Source organism: Nilaparvata lugens, chromosome X (assembly GCF_014356525.2).
Source record: "Nilaparvata lugens isolate BPH chromosome X, ASM1435652v1, whole genome shotgun sequence".
Taxonomy (NCBI): Eukaryota; Metazoa; Arthropoda; class Insecta; order Hemiptera; family Delphacidae; genus Nilaparvata; species Nilaparvata lugens.
Genome location: NC_052518.1, coordinates 51635365 through 51646472, shown reverse-complemented (window position 1 = coordinate 51646472; position 11108 = coordinate 51635365). Strand labels below are relative to the sequence as shown.

Genomic DNA, 11108 nt, shown 5'->3' with positions numbered 1-11108 from the left:
AATATTGTAATATCCAATATTACAATAACTATAAGAATAAAAGGGCTGCTTTATAGTATCTGAACTATTACTCTGATAAAACTGTATCCAAATTGAATATAATAGCCCGGCGACTTGCCTGCACGGCCGACGAATCATTTGCCTTGGCGCGAAAGTTTGGCCAATTGCGAAGAGCGCCGCCAATGCTAGTCGAAGTGGGAAATTTGAATCGAACTATCGGCGCGCGACATTTTTTGAGCTGTAGATCAGATCATAAAAATACTAACGAATTCTTCCGAAGAAAATTTTGATGATTTCTCACTACACTATCGATAAAATGAAATGTTAACGATTTCGCTGAAAACTGACAAACATAATTTATCTTCTGAACATTCAGTAAGCAATCAAAATCTTTCCAGATACCACAATCTTTCCTAGACATCGATTGGGTTTTGATGTTCTAAAAATTTCAACCATGGCTAAAATGTTTTCACGCTCCCGTCGCATTTCACACTATTGTGCCCAGGGGATTATATACTAAATTAATTACTACAATAATTTATTTATATACAAATACGATTAAGGTAAACACAACAGGCATTCACACCAAACTGTTCTAAACCTCAATTGGAATACACAGTCTAAAGGTTATGTAAATGATAAGTTAATTCACACACTATTTTGAGTACAAAAAAATGTATCTACTACAATTTTGAATTTAACGTTGTTATTTAAAGCACAAATGAACACAAATAGAATTATAGGTATCTTGTAAAGTACAAAATAGAATAGATTACATTTTATAAACAGATTGTATAATGTCTTCGTTAATAACAATGTTATTATTTGATATTTTTATTAGAATGTTTCTTAAATGCAGTATGAAAACCAACACACACGATGAGCTGACTACGATGCGGACTTTGTGACATGTTTTGTTATCTGAAATAGAAAGCAACAGAATAAATTAGCATACATTTTTTTATAACGGGCATAAAATATATGACAAGATTACTTTTTCCAATAAATGATTTATCATTTATGTGCTAAAATAGTTCAACAAATCAAATCTTTATTTATTTGTCCCAAAAACATAATTACAATGAAAAATTAGAGAAAAATTCCATACACGATACAAAATGAAAAATGAATAAATACCATCAAAAAGAATAAGATATTTATGAATGAATTGAATATATAAATGAATGAATTAAAGTATAATGAATAAATATATTAAAACTGAAGTCCCTGCAAGGTTCAAAAAACCTGAGCGCAGAGATTCAATGATTGAATAACAATGAAGATAATAATGGGATAAAATGAAATTTGGATTTGCTATCAAACATTTATTGAGAAAATTGGTAAGAGAAACAGGGAGTGAGGAAGGGAACATAAATAGCAGAGAAAAAGCATAAGGAAAAGTAAAGAAAAGTTGAAAATTACATAGAAATAATTAGAAGTCTTTATATTAAGATAGGAGGAAATTTCTCTAGATGAAAGCTACTATTAGTCCAGTCAATATAGATATAAAAAAGGGGATGTGCTTGCAATGTATATTGTAGTTATAATTTTTGAATGTATTACTCGGATACATGAGAAAAGTCCAGAATCACATTTTTTAGGCAAAATTTCCTTGTGCTAGATACAGAGTGGCCCAGAAACATCGTATTTTCGGTTCATTATCCAGTTTTCAGCTATTTCCGCAAATCTAGCAATCGGACAGAAAAATTTATTTTTGTATCAAAGTGAGAACAATGCAGTTGGTGATGATGGTTGAAGCTGAAAATTAGGTGTTTTTTCACAATACAAAGGGCATTGTTGTCAGAGGTGTAGCTGGAAGAGATAGAGCACTCTACCTGGTCTTAAATTGTAGAGCTCAAAAATACGCCCACAGGGATTTTGAATTATACATCTAAATGGTAACAATCTGAATATATTGTTGAAATCTGAAATTAATCAAAATTGATTTTTCTTTAAATTTCACAAATTTTTGAAAAATCATAACCCAGTACTTATTGAAGATAGAGAGTTCAGTAAAATCTTATTTTATTCAGAATTTTATAATCGAAAGGAAAGGAAAGATCAAATTTTTTGTCTGATTTCCGGATTTGGCGGAAATAGATGAAAACTGGAAAGTGAACCGAAAATACAAGGTATTTGGGCCACTCTGTATCTTACACAAGGAGATTTTCCATGAAAGAATTGGTTCTGGACTTCACTCATGTAGCCAAATAATATATAAAAGAATCAGAACTACAATATAAATTGCAAGCACCAATGTATATAGTGGCTGGACTAAAATTGAATTATTCAAGACACTACATGTATTGATTTCGGATACTAGTTTCCTATCAAATTTACTGGTGATAAAATGGCCAGATCTTATCAATTCTACAAATTGATAAAACAGTATCTGCAATTTGAAATTTAGATGATTGATTTAGATGTATGGGTGCCTGACAGTTAAAAAATCCAGCCCACTAAAGCAACTCTCACTTGGATAGAGTCTGGGTTTTCCTAATGTAGCTCTAATATGGTGATTTTGAATCACAAAAAGTTTTTCCAAGTGGTTTAAGTAGGTTCCATCCCAAATTTTTATCTAATATCAATATTCAAGACATTACTCACCGTTGAACAACTTTGTCTTTTGGAAAGCTTTCTCGGTTACTCAGCAGTAATGAGGGGGCAGATATTACTGGCACTTTGCGTTTCTAAAAAAGAAAACCCTATTAAACATGACAGTATAAAATACGTATAAGTAATACAGGAAAACATAATTACTAAATAAATAATAAGCATATTATTAAAAAAAATTAAACAAAATAATAAGTGCAATAATGAATCCTTCCTTCCTCTATAAGGTATTTTCTAATGATAACACCTATTTCATCTTCTAAACAAACACAATCTATTGAATGTGAACATCATCTTTGAATCTATTCTCAATCTTCATGATATTTGGATTGATGATCAGTGATAATAGTCGATTAGGATTCTAGGCGGCTACACGATGTAGATTGACCTTTCAATGAATTCTTGTTGATCATCTCTGATCTGAAATGGTCAAATGTTCATAACATAGATAACCTATTCCAAGAATGACCATTCCATTTATGAGTTAAAAATGTATTGTCTCACTGGGCTAGCTACACACAAGTCGATTGTGGACGTTCAATGAAAGTTCGTTCGAATTTTGACCGCACAACCGTAGCTTTCAGAAACATAAATTCCATAACGATTATAATCGTGATCGAGCATATTTCAAGATTCACATAAGCTGTTTGGCATCTGGTTGCTATGTGGCAGTAAAGCCGATGGAACGCTAGACGTTCAAACAAAATCAGCTTTTTACACACATCGATTTTGGACGCACGATAAAAAACCGAACGTCCAATTTTGTGGCGCAATGAAATGAATGGGTGATTACAAACACATCGATCAACGATTTTTACCGTAAGGACGCCGTGTAGCAGTCGTCTCTTGTCTGGAATAATATACTCCTATATATTCCAATATCAACTATATTGGAATTTGGACGTTCAATTTTTTATCGTAGGACCAAAATCGATGTGTGTGAATCTAGCCTAAAGCCCCGCACACATATCAATTTTTGTTCGTACGATATTTTCCTGTCCTTGAGAATTCTATTAGATTAAACAGATGATGTTTGTCAAGTTCCGTTTAAACTGATAGAATTCTTAAGGACGGCAAATATCGTACGAACAAAAATCGATGTGTGTGCAGGGCTTTAGATGGTCTACTTCTATTTTTTTGTTCAATCGAAGCTGACAAAACGAATTCTCACTGAGTATGTACTGTAAATATAACCTACTGATTTATTGGAGACACTGGGGCTGATGAAGCTCCCAATTAAAAGTGATATAAAACTGTGTAAATTAGCAATAATCAATAAATAATAATCTATAGAATTATCTATAAAAGTTTGTGACATAAGACACAGGAGATAACATTATTACCAAGCTTTGAAGATCATTTCAGTAATATTGAAATTGAAACTTTTCAGTTATCTAGTCAATACTTTCTGCAATGAAGTTATCAATCCGATCTCTCTAACCAACATAGATGCGTATAATCAACAGCATATAGTTGTGTGTTTGAATTAGAATTATAAGAATATGACATTGTCTGTAACTATGATCAGTTGAATGGTAATAAAATTATATTTATTTATTTAGAACATACTATGTTGCGTATGGTAGAACATAGTTTAAGAACAGGCGCTTTTATTTCAATTTTTTTCTTACAATTTACACTTATTGAAAAATTCTACAATTTTTTGTAAAAGAAACCCTGCTCTAAGAAATCAGCATTGTTTGCCACACCTCATTCATTCTTGTTCATTTCATACCGTATATTAAAGTAAAATCATCTTTATTCACTTCATTTTACAAAGCATAAACAATAATAAAAATATCAAATGCACTCCTCATAAGGCTAGGCCTGCGTCGAGAAGGAATAATTAGTCTGGAAATAATTTTAAAAAATTTCCTATATTGAATCAATATGTTGAAAAATAGTTTTATGAAATAGAGAAATGATGATGTAAAGAGAGAACATGCGATGTCAACTGCATGCTTGCTCTCTTCGAGCGCATGGTAGTTGTTTAGTTTATCCTTATTTTCAGCATCGAATAATCAAGTTTATGGATAAAACCAAATTACAAAGTATTATAATTTGAGTGATAAACACATTGATCGTGGACATTGGTTCCGCTTTGCACTATTGCTACTGCTGTCATACAGTCCTCATCTAATTCCAAAAAACAACTGTCATAATAAAACAATTTAGTTATTTGTTTGGATTCACCAACATTGACTTTCTGGGCCCTGTTGCATGATAAAATACAGGCTAATGTTCTATAGTTATTTCCTATTCTAATAGCCAACTGACTACTAATATTATTGGGTTTTATTTTCACATGCAATAGCCCCCTAGTGGGGCGTAAATAAAATACAGATATTCGTGAAGCTGTAATAGATCAAGTAGAAGATATTGCAAAAATAAAATTGTATTACATAATTGGTAGGCCTATTGAAAGTAATTAGTAGCTTTGCTATAGTAAAAACTGAAAATTATCAAGACCTGATAGGTTGATATTGAAGAAACTGACCTGATACTTGATAAATTGTTCACCAGACATAGATTACATCAGTTTCAACCAGCAGCAAGTTTCAACAAGAGATCAGTGAGCATGTGCTACATTATCTGAAAAGAGAAAATTTCTAAATTAAATAATAATGTACAATATTATTATTAATAATAATCTTTCTTAGAGCGCCTCTCGTTACACGTTGCCTAGGCATCCATGAATGGATCGTATCCTAAATACATAGGGTATAACAATGAATAGTCATAATTGAATAAATATCAATAGTCTCAAATAGCAAAGGTTGAATAAATCTATTGGTGGGGGAAGGGCGGTGTTTACCAAAATGTGTCCTCGATGCTATCAAAATACCAAATTTTGTATGTATGCTGAAGATAGAAGTTTGTTCATAGTAGACAATATATTAAATTCTCTAAAAACTCAATGAAAAGATTCAGCATTAATTTTAGAAAAATTGTTTGAGTAGATTAGATTTGATAGGTTGATATTGAAAAAAAAACAGACCTGATACTAGATAGTATATTGTTCACCAGCCATACATTAGTTTCAACAAGAGGTCAGTGAGCATGCGCCGTATTATCTATAAAAATAAAACTTCTAATTATTACAAAATTGAATAATAATGTACATTTATAATAATAATCTTTCTAAGAGCGCTTCTCGTTTCACAAAGTAAATACCCATGCATTCTTTGCATGGAAATAAATAGAAATGTATAACTTAGTTCTTATATACATAAGAAATATTATGTGATATTTCAGTACTCATTTTTTTGCTAGTGTCCAAAATACATATTACAATAACATAGCCTAATACAAAAACAATAAATCTATTGGTGGGAAGGGGGAGTTTCCAAAATGAGTCCTTGATAACAAATTTTGTATGTATGCCAATGATATAAGTTTGTGCATAGCAGACAAAAATTTTAATTCTCTGAAAACTTAATGTAAAGATTCAGTATTGATTTTAAAAATTTGAGTAGGAAAAATAAACGATCACTAAATTATGATCAAACAAAATTTCTACATTTCACTTCAGATGTAATAGAAATGTATAACTTAGTTCTTATATACATAAGGAATATTATGTGATATTTCATTACTCATTTTTTTGCTAGTTACTAAAGAATGTTGCTTAAGATGTCTACGCATTAAAGTTACACAAGCTTTGGTTCTTTTTTAAAAAAATATTCATGTTCTTTGGTAAAAGACCATCTGTTCATTAAACAGAGGCCCTAAAATTGATCAGTTGCGACCTGAAAACTCTGACACCAGACCTGAGCCAGCCAGGTCACACGATATTGTTATTATTGAACTACCGAAATCTTAATTGAAGGAAGTCTTAATAATATGTTGCATTCGTGGATAGTAGGTCTTTAATAAAGCAATTTATTGATTGCTGGCAAATTGTAGCCAACTTCTATGGATTTTGAGATTTGGATTTAATCAATATCCTACATGAAACAAACGTTAGATATTATTTATTAGGTTAGCTTAAATAATACAATGATCGGGAAAGAAAAAACAGGCTATTGCCCAAAACTTTTTCAACTTCCTAATTTAGTTCCAAATTGTCTAAATATTATTGTAGAATCTCATGTTTGCCCTATAATTAACAATTATACATCGTTTATGTCTATTTATGATGTAGTATAGTACTTTGATAGGACAACTTGAATTGTTAAATTATAATAATTGAATGAGAAAGTAAGTAGCAAATGACATGAAAAACTAAAAGAGTAGCTAAAGAGTATTCTTTCAAGTAGGTAGACTATGTGTTTTCCAACAAAGTATTTTTAATGGACAGATGAAACATAATTTTGGAAAATAATTATATAATAAATTTTATTATCTAATGCAACTTTTCATCTATTTATAATGCTTATTCATTTATTTATTCATTTTATAACAAAAATTTGTAATAGCCTACCTAGTATTTTAGTGATACAAAATTGTACCATTTCAGCTTTTAACATAGATAAGCTTAACACTTTTCTACTTGAGAAATTGCTATTTACTTTCCTAAAGTGAATCTGCAGTAATGTTGCAGTAAATGAAATTTACTTGCAATAATAATGTAATATTGTAAATTTATAACTTGAACTTAACCTCTAAATCAATACCGTTTTTTCCTCTAGAAAAAACCTATAAACACCATGCGTATATTATGCATATAAATGGTCTAGTTTTTGTTGCCAATGCCATTGTGATAAATTAAAGAGTCGCATGGTTCTGATGATAACATTCCGTTAGAGGGCAGGTAGAGCGCCTACATCACTAAACTACTAAATTCTGCGCAGAACTGCCAGCGTGCACAGATTGCGATGCGAACAACTGTTAGTGCGCACAGATTGCGATGCAAACAATTGTTAGTGTGCACAGATTGCGATGCGAACAATTGTTAGTGCGAACAACTGTATACCACCCCAACATAACCTATTCACTAGTGGCGCAGTCGCAGGAAATTGCTTTCGGCGCCTGCGCAGGTTGACTGCTCCGTTTCACTCTCTCTCCAGGTGAATGCCTTCGGGTTGCTGCTGGGTTGCTCCAAAGAGAAGGGATTAATTCTCTTCTCTGTGGTTGCTCGCCACTGCTCCTATTCGTGCTCTTTCCAGACGATCGTGAACCAAAACGAACGCTCTCACTCGCTCTCATTGTGAGTTTCTTGAAGTGTCACCCGGCAAACCAATTTATAAGACGTTGTCACTGTCGCGTCAAAAACTGGTGTAGCGCACTCACACAACTTTCCTTGCCATTATGAGAATTGATCACGTGACGCTAGTGTTCACGCATAACTCAAGTCTACCTATAAACAGAGATCTGAGCCAGCTGGTGACAGGACAATAACGCTGAAGACATATGAGGTCTGCTATCTCTCCATAGTGAATCATTTAATAGAATCAACAGTTGCCAATTGGATAATCACATTTTCTCTAATTTCGAGCTTATTTTCAATATTAGGTGAAAATCTTATTGGAGTTTAATTGTAGAGATTTCCATGCTCATTCTTTTCCACTCAATTTTTTTGTTTAAATTGTATCTGAAGCCTGATAATTGGGAATCTGAAATCAAACTTTGCATAGATGGGGCGGAGCTCCTGAAATTTTTACAGATATGGGACTTGTGGCAGTTGATAGAGCTTATCAATGACTCTTTTAGGTATGAATTTAATTAAAATCGTTGGAGCCGTTTTTGAGAAAATCGCGAAAACCCCTATTTTTGACAACATTTTCTCAATTTTAGCCACCATCTTGAATTGTATTTGATTGAAATTGTTCGTGTTGGATCCTTATATTGTAAGGACCTTTAGTTCCGAATTTCAAGTCATTCTGTTAATTTATTAGCAAGATTTCGACGAGTGGAATATACATGTTCATCCATAACTGGAAACTCTGAACGTCTTAAATACACAAACTTCAAAAGATTTATTTCAAATAGGGTATCAACACTAAAAACGCCAAATTCTCTATACAATACTTCGGTTGGATATCTTATGGGTCTCTTTAAACATATTTTTATTATTCTTTTATAAAGAATTATGAGAGGTTGCAAAATTGAACTCCCACAACTTCCCCAGGATACAATACCATAGCAGATAATTGACTGTATCAGTGCCAAGAATACCATTCTTAATTGATAGATAGGAAGGACATTCCTTAATTGAACGAATTTATAAATTAATTTTCTAAGTTTTGAACAGATGTATGAAATGTGCGAGCTCCACCGTAAATGTACATCCAATACTACACCTAAATATTTTATTTCATTTTCTTTCTCTAATGTAGGACATCCACAGCTGTAGTATGGACTGGCACAATTTATATTATGTGATACTAGTTTACAGTCAGTATTATCGGGAGGCAATCCAGAGGACGACAATGAAAAGGGAAGAAATCTAGTTTTTTGAATATTCAAATGTAGGAGACTATTCTTTAACCAGGACTTGATAACATCAAAGCATTTATTAGCTCTCTGGAAGGTGATTGGCCAAGTTTCCCCCCAAACTATAGCAACTGTGTCATCCGCAAAAGAGTACAAGGAGCAATTCCCTAGATTTATATTTAATAAATCATTTATGTATATTAAGAACAAAACTGGCCCAAGCACTGTTCCTTGTGGAACTCCAATATTCACATTTAATAGTCCACTTGTCTTTTTATCAAGCCTAACTTTTTGTCTTCTACAATTTAAATATGACTCAAAGAATGACAATGCAATACCTCTTATTCCTATTGCTTCCATTTTATCCATTAGAATTCTATGGTCAACTGTGTCAAATGCTTTTTGTAAATCCAGAAATATTCCTAAGCATTTGTCCCCATTATCTAATTTGCTCAAAATTTCTCTTGTTACTCTAAAAATTGCATCGGATGTACTCATACCTTTTCGAAATCCATATTGATTACTGAACAAAATGTTGTGTTTTTCCAAATAGGATACCAGCCTCGACTTTACACACTTTTCAATTACTTTGGATATACTTGAGAGTAGGGAGATAGGACGATAGTTACCAAGTTCAGTCCTACTACCACCCTTATAGAGAGGAATAACTGTAGCTATTTTCATTTCATCTGGAAAATACCCCTGTTGGAAGCAAAGATTTATAATATGCTTCAACGGGTCACATATTGCTGAAGAATTTTCTATCAGACATTTTGAATAGATTCCATCTACTCCCGGAGCAGTACCTTTTTTAAGCCCCAATATGTTATTTCTCACCTCACAGGCCGTAGCTGGATAAAAGAAAAACGACCTACAAAATGATCTATCGACCTTATACTGGATATGATTTGAATTTGAACCTGTCTCTTTGACCCTATTCGAAATTTTCTGTCCAACATCAATGAAAAATTTATTAAACTCTTCAGCCATTTGTTCACTTCCAGTGGATTTTACTACTCTACCATCAGGTATATTAATTTCTTGAATAACATTTTGGTCTCGAGATTTGGAATCAGTAGCGTCATTTATAGTTTTCCACACCTTTTTCAAGTCCTTACCGCAATTTACAAACTCATTTCTAAAGAAAATCTCCTTTGCAGAACGTATCAGTGCCTTCAAAATAGTGTTGTATTTCTTATAATAACGAACATTAATCGTGTTAAACGGCTGCTCCCTTATTTTAAGTGACATATTATTCCTTTTCCTGATACATTTCAATAACCCTTTAGTTATCCAAGGTTTCAATCGTTTCTTTCTATTACTACTTTTCTGCTTCGAAGATGAACACGAATTAAAAACATCTACTATTTTATCATAGAATCTGCTAAAAGCTACTTTAGCATCCTTTTCATAATAGACTCCATCCCATGACACTTCTTTAATTTTAAACAGGTGGTCGTCAAAAAATAATGCATCATACTGTACAGGCTTCTTATTAGGGTCTAAACTACTATTTTTTATAAACTGAATTCGCCCCATAATAGCTTCATGATCTGTTATAGAACAATTGTATATAGCTGGGTTCAATGTACATATCTTAGATTTGAGAAACAGATGATCAATACATGATTCACGATATAATGAATGTCTAGTGCAACCGTGTAAATAATTAGTATAACCATATTCCAAAAGCATATTCAAGTATTTATGACCTATTTGGGTTAGATCATTACCCAAAATATCAATATTTGTATCTCCAATCAAGATTTTGTTTTCATAACAAGTTGTTTGACTAAGGAATATCTCCAAATCATCTAAAAAAGCCAAAGCGTCGGTATCATTAGGTGATCTATACAATGCTGTACAGCAAAACTCTACGTCTCCATATGTTATTTTAAAATTTAAAGAATTAGTATTACCAATATTTATATCCAGAATATCTAATTTTATTCCATGTTTAACATAAATTACTATTCCATCAGATTTATTAAATTTTGTTGGTTTCACAACCTTATTATAATTGTTCAACTCGAAACCAGAATCTTGTGATAGCCACGTCTCAGTGAGAACTATTAAATCATATTGCGCATCAACACTAGATAAAAATAAACACAATTCAT

General features: G+C 32.2%; 1 long non-coding RNA gene across 2 annotated transcripts; it reads right to left on the bottom strand.

The window, feature by feature from the left end:
- Positions 1-611: 611 nt before the first annotated feature.
- Positions 612-8011, bottom strand: LOC120355038. 2 transcript variants are annotated; one of them, XR_005573379.1, is made up of 4 exons: positions 7037-8011; positions 5111-5687; positions 2608-2690; positions 612-921 (listed from the first exon to the last, which is right to left on the bottom strand). It is a non-coding gene; the product is annotated as an uncharacterized LOC120355038 (long non-coding RNA). The 2 variants fall into 2 exon arrangements; XR_005573378.1 differs by having other exon boundaries at positions 5111-5205; positions 7037-7996.
- Between the last annotated feature and the right edge of the window lie 3097 nt (positions 8012-11108).